Below are 11,343 nucleotides of genomic sequence, written 5' to 3'. Positions count from 1 at the left end.
TCCAAACGGCAAGAAAGGAGAGCCCAACTGAACTTTAGGAAAAACTTTCTGATTGTTGTTTGATAGTCAAACAGAGATGCCCGCAGGTGGCCGTGGACTCTTCTTCCTTGGAGGTTTTTAAACAGTTTGGGTGACTATATGTCATGGATACTTTAGACGTGACCTCCTGCAGTGCAGGGGTTGGGCTTGATGACCCTCAGGGACCCCTGCCAGCTCTGATTCTCTAAAAAGCCCATGCACCCATCTTCACTGGCTGGAAGGAGGGGGCTGGGATTTGACCAATGGCCTGGAAGTTGCACATTGAAATGCAGAAGCTCCAGTAATCTCTGCATATTCAAATCTCCCTTTGTTGCTGGTTGATCTTGCAAAAGACTGCCTGAAAAGACTTTTTGTCATGAAGATGGCTCTGCTCATTTTGCCATGAAGAGGGGAGAGAGGGGGCTCCCCAAAAGTCTTTTGCAAGAATTGGCCTTATAGAAATCACAGTGCTTTTTGTTTAAGCAAAGGGGGAAAGAAAAACAAAAGCGGTAACCTTCCAGCCAGCTCATTTCTCTAGGAACTGTATCCCATTGTGAGGGCAAAGGTGAGGCAAAGGATGTCTTGACAATCAAGGTTTATTATTATTATTTAGAAGTTTGCATGTTTCAGTGCAGGAACCAAAGCCATGTGGCAGATGATAAGAGTCATCAAAAGTCCAAACCCCCTGCATTGCAGGAATTTCTTATCCAAAGTGGGGCTCAAACCCAAGACCCCGAAATTGAGAGTTTCATACTCTACCCACTGAGCTATTCCACCTATCCTATGTATGGCCCAGAGATCGCCATTGATTGTGGCGACCTTGATGCCTTTGAAAAAAATGGAGGCAAGGCTCCATGGAAACCTGCCAACGACATACTGTCTGAGCCAGAGGTTCTCAAACCCGTTTTTTCCTGGGCTACAACTTTCACCAGATTTTTTATTGATAAGAAATGCACTGGGAAACAAAAAAGGAAGTTCTAGCACTGCCTGCCTGGTTAACATAGAACGTAGCTACATGATCATGGGCCACCCAGAAAGTATGAAACGATGCAGCTACTTAAGAACACGAATAATTCCCAAAATGTAGTTATGAGTGAGAGATTTTACTTTCTTGGGCTCCATGATCACTGCAGATGGTGACAGCAGCCATGAAATTAAAAGACGCCTGCTTCTTGGGAGAAAAGCAAGGACAAAGCTAGACAGCATCTTAAAAAGTAGAGACATCACCTTGCTGACAAAGGTCCGTATAGTTAAAGCTATGGTTTTCCCAGTACTGATGTATGGAAGTGAGAGCTGGACCATAAAGAAGGCTGATCGCCAAAGAATTGATGCTTTTGAATTCTGGTGCTGGAGGAGACTCTTGAGAGTCCCATGGACTGCAAGAAGATCCAACCTCTCCATTCTGGAGGAAATCAGCCCTGAGTGCACACTGGAACTTTGGTCACCTCATGAGAAGAGAAGACTCCCTGGAAAAACCCTGATGTTTTGAAAGATGGAGGGCAGAAGGAGAAGGGGACGACAGAGGACGAGATGGTGGGACAGTGTTCTCGAAGCTACCAGCATGAGTTTGAGCAAACTGCGGGTGGCAGTGGAAGACAGAAGTGCCTGGCGTGCTCTGGTCCAGGGGGTCACGAAGAGTCGGACACGACTAAACAACAACACAGTTATGAACGTGGATCCTGTTTCTGGCTGGACCTCCATACTGCACGGAAATGCTTCTTTGCTTGTCCTTGATTGGCCCTGCCACATTTGCCATCCTCTCCTGCCACAATAGGGCGGCATCCCACAGCCTTCAAGAACCACTGGCAGCCATCTTGGGCGAATGAAAGAGGATGACACACGTTAAGGCAGAGGTTTTCTTTTATATATTTATTGATTTTTTAACACATCAGTTCCAACAGTCATACAACATATCTTCTCATCTTATACAATATTTTAGACTTCCGTCAACACCTCTGATGATTTTCCGTTCCTTATCACTTATTCTGCATTTCTTAATTTCTATATTACATTCAATTATCCTTAACTAATAATTCTCTCCATAGTCCTTTCAGTATTTCAAATAATCCACCTTACAAAACTTCTTGCAGTCCTACTAGCGTAATCTGTTCATCACAATTACTTTTCAAATAGTTTATATATTTACTCCAGTCTTCTAAGAATCTTATCCCACAGGTTTTGAATCCTTCCTTTTAATATATCTGAAGGAGTGACTCCACCTCCATCATTCTGCCTGGACACTGAGGTCCAGCGCTGAGGGCCTCCTGGCGGTTCCCTCGCTGCGAGAAGCCAAGTTACAGGGAATCAGGCAGAGGGCCTTCTTGGTAGTGGCACCCGCCCTGTGGAATGCCCTCCCACCAGATGTCAAAGAGAAAAACAACTACCAGACTTTTAGAAGACATCTGAAGGAAGCCCTCTTTAGGGAAGCTTTTAATGTTTAATAACTTACTGTATTTTAGTGTTCTGTTGGAAGCCACTCAGAGTGGCTCAGGAAACCCAGCCAGTCAGATGGGCGGGGTATAAATAATATATTATTATTATTATTATTATTATTATTATTATTATTATTATTATTATTATTATTAAATTCTGCACAGTCCATGAACTTCATCCTCCATTCTTCTTAATGCAGAGGTTTTCAACCTTTTTTGGGTCCATGGCTCCCTTGACCAGCTATGTGCTTTCTGCGGCACCCCTGTGGGGCTCAGAAGCCCAGTTATGTCCCCCCTTGCCTGCAGAGCTGGTAGCCCCTCGCCCCTTTTCAAACACCCTCCCTTGTGGAAAGTTCCCTCAGCCTTCTCTCCCCTCTCCTTGGGAGGCCTCTGGGCAGCTGCTGCTGCTGCCCCCTGCCCCAAAGAAAGGTGCATCCTCACACTGCCCCACAGGGGCCTAGGAAGCACGCCTTGGCCAGCCCCAGAGGCAGATTCACCTGCAGAGCTTGTAGCCTGGGCTGGTGCAATGAACAGCTGTGCAAGCCTTTGGGAGGCAGAGACATGAGAGGGCATCCGAGAAAGGAGGGAAGGAAGGAAAGAAAGAGGGACAGAGGCCAGTGTTGTCCGCAGCACCCTTGACCATCCTTCATGGCACACTGGTTGAAAACCACTGCGTTAATGGACGAGGATAAGGTTTGCAGTGGCTCCTAGTCACAATGGCTATGCGCTACCTCCAAGACCAGAGGCAACATGCCTCTGTATACAGTCATACCTCATGTTACGTCCGCTTCATGTTACATTCTTTCAGGATACGTCCTTCGGCAACCTGGAAGTACTGGAAAGGGTTACTTCCGGGTTTCGCCGCTCACGCATGCGCAGATGCGCAAAATGACGTCACGTGCATGCGCAGAAGCAGCAAATCGCAACTCGCGTGTGCGCACATGCAGGTTGCATTCTTTTCATGTTGCAAACGGGCCTCTGGAACGGATCCCGTTCGCAACCAGAGGTATCACTGTACTAGTTTCTGCGATCGCAAGTGGGCCAGGGCAGTGCTCTGGCAATTTGGCCCTGGGCTTCTCGTGGGCATCTGGGGACAATAGGATGGTGGACTCAAGGGGCCTTTGGTCTGATCCAGCACCCAGGCTCTTCTCACGCTCTCAAGGCATACTTTCTGCCAAGCAGGATTTGAGAAGGAACACAGAACATCTGCCGCCTTCCACAACGCCATGCCATCCAGATGTTTTGGAGAATATTTGCTTCCGGGTTGGGGAAAGGTAGTTGCAAAATGCATCCTGTGCCATGAGAGGTAGCCCCTTGCCATGTTGCAAGGAGATGCTGAGGTGCCCTGGATTTTGCCTCTTGGGTTGCTTGCAATGGAGCCCGTCTTGTCCATCACCCTTGCCCTCCTTCCTCCAGGCCACGGGTTCAACAGGGGCCTTTTAAAAGTCTGGAACTTGCCTCCTCCCTGTCAAGAACGTAGGAAGAGCCTGTGGATTAGGCCAAAGGGGAGTCCAGCATCCTGCTCTCATTGTTGCATGCGGGGAAACCAGCAAGCAGGACCTGAGTGCGAGAGCCCCCCACACTCCTGGAGTTTCCCGCAACTGGGATTCAGAGGCACTGCTGTGGAGGCAGAGCAGAACCACCCTAACTAGTAGCCATCAATAGGCGTCTTTTCCTCCATGAATTTGCTCCTGAATTAAAGCCACCCAGGTTGGTGGCCATAACTGCCTCCTGTGGGAGGAAGTTCCATAGGTTAACTATGTGCTGGGTGTTCATATTCCCTCTGGCACCGCTTGGTCTGGCCTCGTTTTGGGACCCCTGTGTAGCTCCCCTGTCGAATGTCAGATTACAGGTAGGTAGCCGTGTTGGTCTGCTGTGGTCGAAACAAAATTTAAAAATTCCTTCCAGCAGCACCTTAGGGACCAACTAAGTTTGTCATTGGTATGAGCTTTTGTGTGCATGCACACTTCTTAAGATACCAAATGTCAGATTGTCAGCTCCTAGGGGCAGGGACCTTGGGGCTGGGTGCACTCAAGAGTGGCGCATGCTTCCTAGAAACCAATAAAAACGGGGGTAATGTCGCTGTGCATTGAAAACCAGAACGCTCCTGCATTTGGGAAGATGTTCTGGGATCACTGAAACGCGCTGGGGAGACTGAAGCAGCGGGGAGACGTGCCTTCTACTTTGCAAGGCAATGGGGTTACCAGAGAGCCATCCTGGCCAGGAAAATATTCACCCCAGGAAGCAGCACCCCCGTCCATTTCCTGGTTCTGCTGTGTGCAGACTCTGGGTTACTTACTCGGCGAGGCCCCCCCTCCTTCCCAACCCCCCCCTGCTCAGGCCAGGCCAGGCCACCTCGCTCCCCTCCTTCCTTGGCGTCGCCAGCCTCACCTATTTTCTCCGCCTCCCTCCCCCATCCCACCCCCTGGAAACTTTTGCTTTTGGCCACCCGGGCCCTGCCGGAGGCCGAGGGATCCGGAGAGAAGCATGCGGTGGGGGATGGGGGGGCCTCTGGGAGGAGAATCTGGCCTGGGGGTGGGGAAGGCGCCCGGTGCCGCCTCCTCCCTCCCCCCCAGGCCTGGCAAAATCATTCACCTGGAGACCCGCCTCCTGCGCTTTCAACTGGCCCGGAGAGGATTAGGGAGATTTTGGGCTGGGGGTTGGGAGGGGGGGAGGGGGCGTGCTCGGCGCCGATCCCCTCCCCCTGATACCCCCCCCCCACTGCCCAGAAAGGAGGAGGGGCGCCCGACGGGACAGCAAGGGAGCCAGCGAGCCCAGGAGCGCAGCGCGGGGAGGGTTAACCCGCCCATGTAAACGTCGTCTGGGGCTTGTCAGTTTCCGATTCGAGACCCGGGAAAAAAAGGGGGAAAAGGCACGCCTGGCAGCGGGCGGGCACAGCAACCTCGGCGGCAGCAGGAACCGCGGAGACCCCGACGGAAAGGAAGAGGAGGCGGGCGCAGAGGTGAGCGCCCTCGGGCGCGGGCGCCGCGCTGGCGGGCAGGCGGGCGGGCTGGTGGGGAGCCCGAGCGGGGGGGGGGTCCCGGGGATCGCGCACCCCGGGATCGGGGCCCTGGGACTCGGAGAAGAGCTCCCGGGGGCTTTGTCCTCGTGGGGAGGGAAGAGGAAGCCGGGCACTGGGAGGCGCACCACCGACCACCGCGATTCAGTTTGGGAGCTCGCCCGGGGGTTGGTGAGGTTTTGGCGAGGCGCCGGAGCGCGGTGGGTCGCCCCCTCCCCGCTTCCTCGGTCCCCGTGGAGTTCCCCAGCCAACGCTCGGCTGCCTCGACGGCGGCGCAGCCTCCGGGACGAGGAAGAAGCGCGCGCCCCCGGGAAGGTGGGATGCGCAGCCCGGCGGTGCGCGCCGTTCCACGCCGGAGCTCCCTCCAGAGTAAAAGCGCGCAGGGCGGTAGCCTCGTCGGGTGGGGGGAATGCCACCCCCTCGCAGGGGTACAGCCCATTCTCACAACAGCCCAGCGAGGTGGGTCCCCGCTTTTCTCCTTTTGCCGAAGGGGGACGGAGGTTTGAGTAGCCCAAAGCCCGGCCGTGACGTCGAGGCTGCACCCCTTTCCAAACTTAGTCCCGTGGAACTTATGCGTTTTTTGTAGGATCGCGCTGCAGGACCCTCTTTCTGTCCTTTTGGGGTGGGCCACGCATTGCCTACACTGACCCCCTTCTCAACTCAATGGGGGAACCGTGGGACCCCCCCCCGGGCCTGGCGTTTTTGCCCTCTGGGCTGGGCTGCTCAGCCTCCCGCCCCTTTCCTTTGTCCCCCGAAGCGGATTCCCCTGCGGGGCTTCCAGGTGGGAAGTGGCTGGTTCAAAACAACATCAAAGAGCTTTGCAAAAAGCAGCCCCCCCCCGCCCCATATCTTTTCTTCTCCTCTCCATTGAGAAGCACCCCAAAGTTAACCCAAGTAGGGCTGGGTTGATGTTCTGCCCCAGTTGAGGACCAAGTGAGCTCTCCAGAAACCATTTATTTGACTTTTTACCCTTTCCAGAATTTAAACATGTTTGATACCCAGTGGAAGTTTGAAGAGGAACTGACTCATTGTGGCAGAAGCCGATAAAAGGGCCCTTCTGTCACATGCAACAAATCAGTACATCAGCCTTCCCCAACCTGGTGCCCTCCAGATGTTTGTAGTCCATAACATCTGGTGTCACCAGGTTGGCAAAAGCGGATGCACATCTTTAAGGTGACATAATATGCCTCTTTGTTATAGGTAAAAGGGTGTTTGTGTGTGTTCATATAGCATGTGAAATGATGGGATCGCACGTTGACCGAGTGCCCAGCTTTTACATTTTATGCCAGCCTTCCCCAGCCTCGCACCCCCCCAGATGTTGTTTACCTATTTATGTACATTTTATATTTATTAATATTTGTCAGGTTCCGTCACACAGGAAAAAAAGAGTCTCAAAATGAGTTAGCAAGATATAACGCTATAAAGTGACCATGTTGGCTGTGGGGCTGATGGGATTTGTGGTTCAGCTGGAGGGCGCTAGCTTGGCGAAGACGACTTTTAAGCCATGCCACTGGCAATCTTCTGCTAGAGGAAAGTTCACAGAATGGTTAGAGGCCCACGTGCACAAGCCATGTTTGCAATTTGAGATGGCTGCGATGTGGCCCATCTCCCCTTGAAGACACCTAGGTGGAATGCACGCCTTTGAGAATGGCTGATTCATTGAGAGTTCTTTAAATCATCCATTTACTGATGAATCTGACTGAGGCCTATGGAAATTTCCTGTGCAGAAAGTGTCTGAAGATTTCAGAATGAAGGTGTGTGTGTGTGTGTGTGTGTGTGTGTGTGTGTGTGTGTGACTCAGAAGATCATACTTGCATTGGTTCTTTACTAACTTTTCTGCAATGGACACATTGATGAGAGTTAGAATATAATCACTCTTTGGCTGATATTCTCAACAATATACCGAAACGTGGATTTGTTAACTCTTGAAACCTTTGACCACATTTTTATTCACAGAAGTGGGGTGGCTACGTCTTACACCCACATATTGGTAAAACTGCTGTACAATGCTAGCCTTACTCAGAGTAGACCTACTGACACTAATGGTTGTGAGCGACTCAAGCCCATTGATTTCAATGGATGGCATCCAGCTAAACAATTCTGCTAGGGAACCTTTTAGTCACTTCTTTAGCCCCATGACCCTAAATATGGGTTTCCCCGCAACTCTTTGGAGAATTTTTTAAGGTGGCTTGTTTGTGCTAGTGGAACTATTTGACTAGATACCACCTGCTGGGTCTACTCTAATTAGCTCAGTGGCTCCCAAGCCTTCTCAGGCCACCGCCCCCTTAGTTGCAGAAGCTCATCCTCAGGGACTCCTGCCCCCTAAATCATTATTCAAAATAGTGATTTGCACCACCCCTTAAGAAATACAGCAACCCAATAAAATTCAAAACCATTAATTGCACATTTATTCCAACTCCAATTAGAACTAGTCTGTTTAATTTAATTAAACAAAACTGATCACCTTGATCCAGAGATACCAGCTTTTAAAAGTCTGAGAGTGATTGACACCTCCAGCACTTACCCCCCCCTTCAGTGCCTGCCTCTTGCCTTTTAGCAACCCCCCCCCCCGCAGATAATCCCACAGCCCCCATCTTACGACTGGCTGCCTTGGGAACCACTGACTTATCTGGATATTACAACCCACATATTTTGCCTATCTTTTGGGCATTATTTGCACAACTCTCCATCCATCTGAGACTTTTCCATTGCTGCTGTTCTGTGAACAGAGGACAATCGGTTGCGGAATAACGGGGGCGGGGGGGCGGGGGAAGCCTGACTCAAACATGGCAAGGCTGCGGCGACTGGTCCAAGCGGCTACCATCTTGCTTAAGAGAGCTTGCCCCTGCGACTGGGGCTTACGTTTGCAGGCCAGGTTCTTAAGGCTGGTGTGAATGTCCCTGGGTGTTTCTCTTCTCTATATGCTGGGGGGTTGACAGCCGCGCCTGGGAAATGGTGGCGCCTGACGTGATGTGAGAAAGCATGAAGGCCTTGCCTGCCAGCGGTGCATTCACACATGCCACTTTTGATGTTGCGAAGCAGCCTGCTTGTGCCGCAGCAATTCCTCGCTGGGTTGTGGTGTTTTAAACTCCACAACTGCAAAATATGGAAAAGGAGTGTGTTGGCGCCGGGAGTGTCGCTTTGGACAAAGAGATGTGCAATGCATGCACCATGTTGTGACTCCAGGGTTGCAATCCCCCCCTGGAAACGTACGTCTGAATTGGGTTTTAAGCCCACCAGCACCTTTCTAACACTCAGAGAAGTCTGGGTGCCATGTGTGCATTTGAGACTTCCCCTTCCTTATCTTCTCAGCCAGGTTGCACTGTTTGTCCAGGCCGATGTGGCCTTGTCCATGCGGGAGGCCCAAGACAATGGCCCTCTCCTTACAAAGGGCCTGAGGGAATTGGTCTTGAGGCTAGATAGCCCTTCAAATGGGCCTGCAAGCTTTCAACACTCATTTTACCTGAAAAGCTGGCTCTGGGTGGTTGTTCTGTGTATGTTTTCTGTGCATCAACAGCCAGAAGTAGCAATGTTTCTGAATACCAGTTGCTGGAAGCCACTGCAGGGGAGAGGGCCGCTCCTGTGTTCGAATCCTGCCTGTGGGCTTCCCCCAGGCATGGTTTGCCACTGTGAGAAAAGGTTGCTGGACTTTTTTTTTTTTAAAAAAATTTCCAAACCAGATCAGCACACGGAAACGCCATTTACCTTCCCGCCGGAGTGGTACCTATTTATCTACAGTGGTACCTCAGGTTACAGATGCTTCGGGCTATAGACCCCTCGCAGGTGGCGCTGTGGGTTAAACCACAGAGCCTAGGACTTTCCAATCAGAAGGTCGGCGGTTCAAATCCCCATGACGGGGTGAGCTCCCGTTGCTCAGTCCCTGCTCCTGCCCACCCAGCAGTTCGAAAGCACACCAGCACAAGTAGATAAATAGGTACCGCTCCGGCGGGACGGTAAATGGCACTTCTGTGCGCTGCTCTGGTTCGCCAGAAGCGGCTTAGTCATGCTGGCCACATGATCCAGAAGCTGTACGCTGGCTCCCTTGGCCAATAAAGCGAGATGAGCGGCGTAACCCCAGAGCCGGCCACAACTGGACCTAATGGTCAGGGGTCCCTTTACCTTTACTTTAACCCAGAAATAGTACCTCAGGTTAAGAACAGTTTCAGGTTAAGAATGGATCTCCAGAACGAATTAAGTTCTTAACCCGAGGTTCCACTGTACTTACACTCTTGAGGTGCTTTCGAACTGCTAGGTTGGCAGGAGCAGGGACCGAGCAACGGGAGCTCACCCCATGGCAGGGATTCAAACCGCCAACTTTCTGATTGTCAAGCCCTAGGCTCTGCGGTTTAGACCACAGTGCCACGCGTGCATTTGATAAAAGGACTGGTTAGGCCAACCTGAGTCTAAGCTGCTTGACTTAGATAGCATCTCCCATTCCTTGGGAGCAGAATGTGTGTCTTGAGCAGATATTAGCTGGTGGTTAGAGGCAGTGAACCATTCCTGAGTCAGGGGAAGGAAGAGGAGACGACGGGAGTTCTCTAAACGCTCAGTTATAAAACAGAAGTTTCCTGGCGCTCGAGGCCTTCCGGTAATGATGTAATTAAAGAAAGAGGGTGAAGGAGGGAAGGTGGATAGGAATGGAGCCACATCCTCTGTTAGAATGGCGAGAGGTGATGCTCTGGGAAGTTGCGTGTCAGAAAAAGAGAGAGCGACAGAGATAGGGGGAGAGGTCTAGAAGAGGCAACATTGGGGGCTAGAGGGCTAGGCAACATTGAAGCGGGGAGTTTAGACGCAAGGGGTAATTTTCACTTTGCATTTGTGCACTGTGGGAATGGTCATGTAATGTAGAGCTTGGGCCCAGACCTTGGTTCAAGCTCCAAGTCTCTGGCAGTGATTCAAACAACAGTGCTTCTGAGCATGTGGGGAGTTCCTTCATCACTACGGTGGGAGTCTCAGCCAAGCTGGGTGTCAGTAGTGCCAAATTATCATGGCTAAGGGTCTCCGCTTGGATTAGGATGGGTCGTGCATTATATCATGTCCCAGCCACTCCCACTGCAATCTGAAGATGCAAAAAATACTGCAGGGCTGTTTTGATGATAATTGATTACGGATAATGCATGTGCTATGCTTTGAACACTCCAGATAGCACACATTGTTTGAAATATGAACGCTGTCCCTCCAAATCCTGAAGGGAGCTAAGAACCACAGCCATAAAACCAATTAGACAAAATTATACAGTGGAACAAACAAACCTGGGATGCAATTAAAGTGGCCGACTGCAGGAGAGCTCACAGCCAAGTTATTGTTGTGATGGTTAAGGACCTGCGACAAGAATGCTTGTTGTCAACCATTTCCTTGTAAAAACAAATTAGACACTGCCCATAAATTTATTTCCCACCATCAGATGGATCTTGCAGAAAAGCACTTTGTAATATATGCTCATCCTTAGCTGTGACTAGGGAACCTGAGAAATCTGTGTATAAATGCATAAGAAGAATCAGGTTTCTGGATCTAGTAGAATCCCAAAATCTGTCACCCAGAGATTGATGGAAAAGATCCTAAGCTCAGGAATTTTTCCCCCAGGGATTTTGTAATAGTGCTTAATGTCCTTCCATACATAATTCCACTCCGAGTTATCCCCAGTTCACTTAATATGAACAGTATAACTCTTTCCACTGATGGGGGGGGGGAGAGAAGCTTGGCTTCCCTGGGGGCTGCACCAAGGTGGACACAAATAAGGTAGCTGATATCCACCAAATTCACCCAAGATCTTTCATGAATTATTCCAAACCTTTTGCAACTATATTTTGAGGATGCTGATATTGGAGTTTGACACCATTGCTGCTTCTTCCAGCAGTGAGTTCCACAGGTTGT

The 11,343-nt window shown here is 50.7% G+C and overlaps 1 protein-coding gene across 2 annotated transcripts in view; it reads left to right on the top strand.

Moving 5' to 3' along the window:
- The first annotated feature begins 5,053 nt into the window (after positions 1-5,053).
- The window catches only part of DNMT3B (DNA methyltransferase 3 beta), a 51,135-nt gene continuing 44,845 nt past the window's right edge, over positions 5,054-11,343 (top strand). The window contains exon 1 of one of the 2 annotated variants that reach the window (XM_081916793.1): positions 5,054-5,412. The gene's annotated coding sequence lies outside the window, so the exon portion shown is untranslated. The remainder of the gene's footprint in view (positions 5,413-11,343) is intronic. The other variant, XM_081916792.1, reaches the window with a different exon arrangement.

Source organism: Podarcis melisellensis, assembly GCF_964234715.1.
Source record: "Podarcis melisellensis genome assembly, chromosome: 6".
NCBI lineage: Eukaryota > Metazoa > Chordata > Lepidosauria > Squamata > Lacertidae > Podarcis > Podarcis melisellensis.
This window is presented reverse-complemented; position numbering and strand designations above follow the sequence as displayed.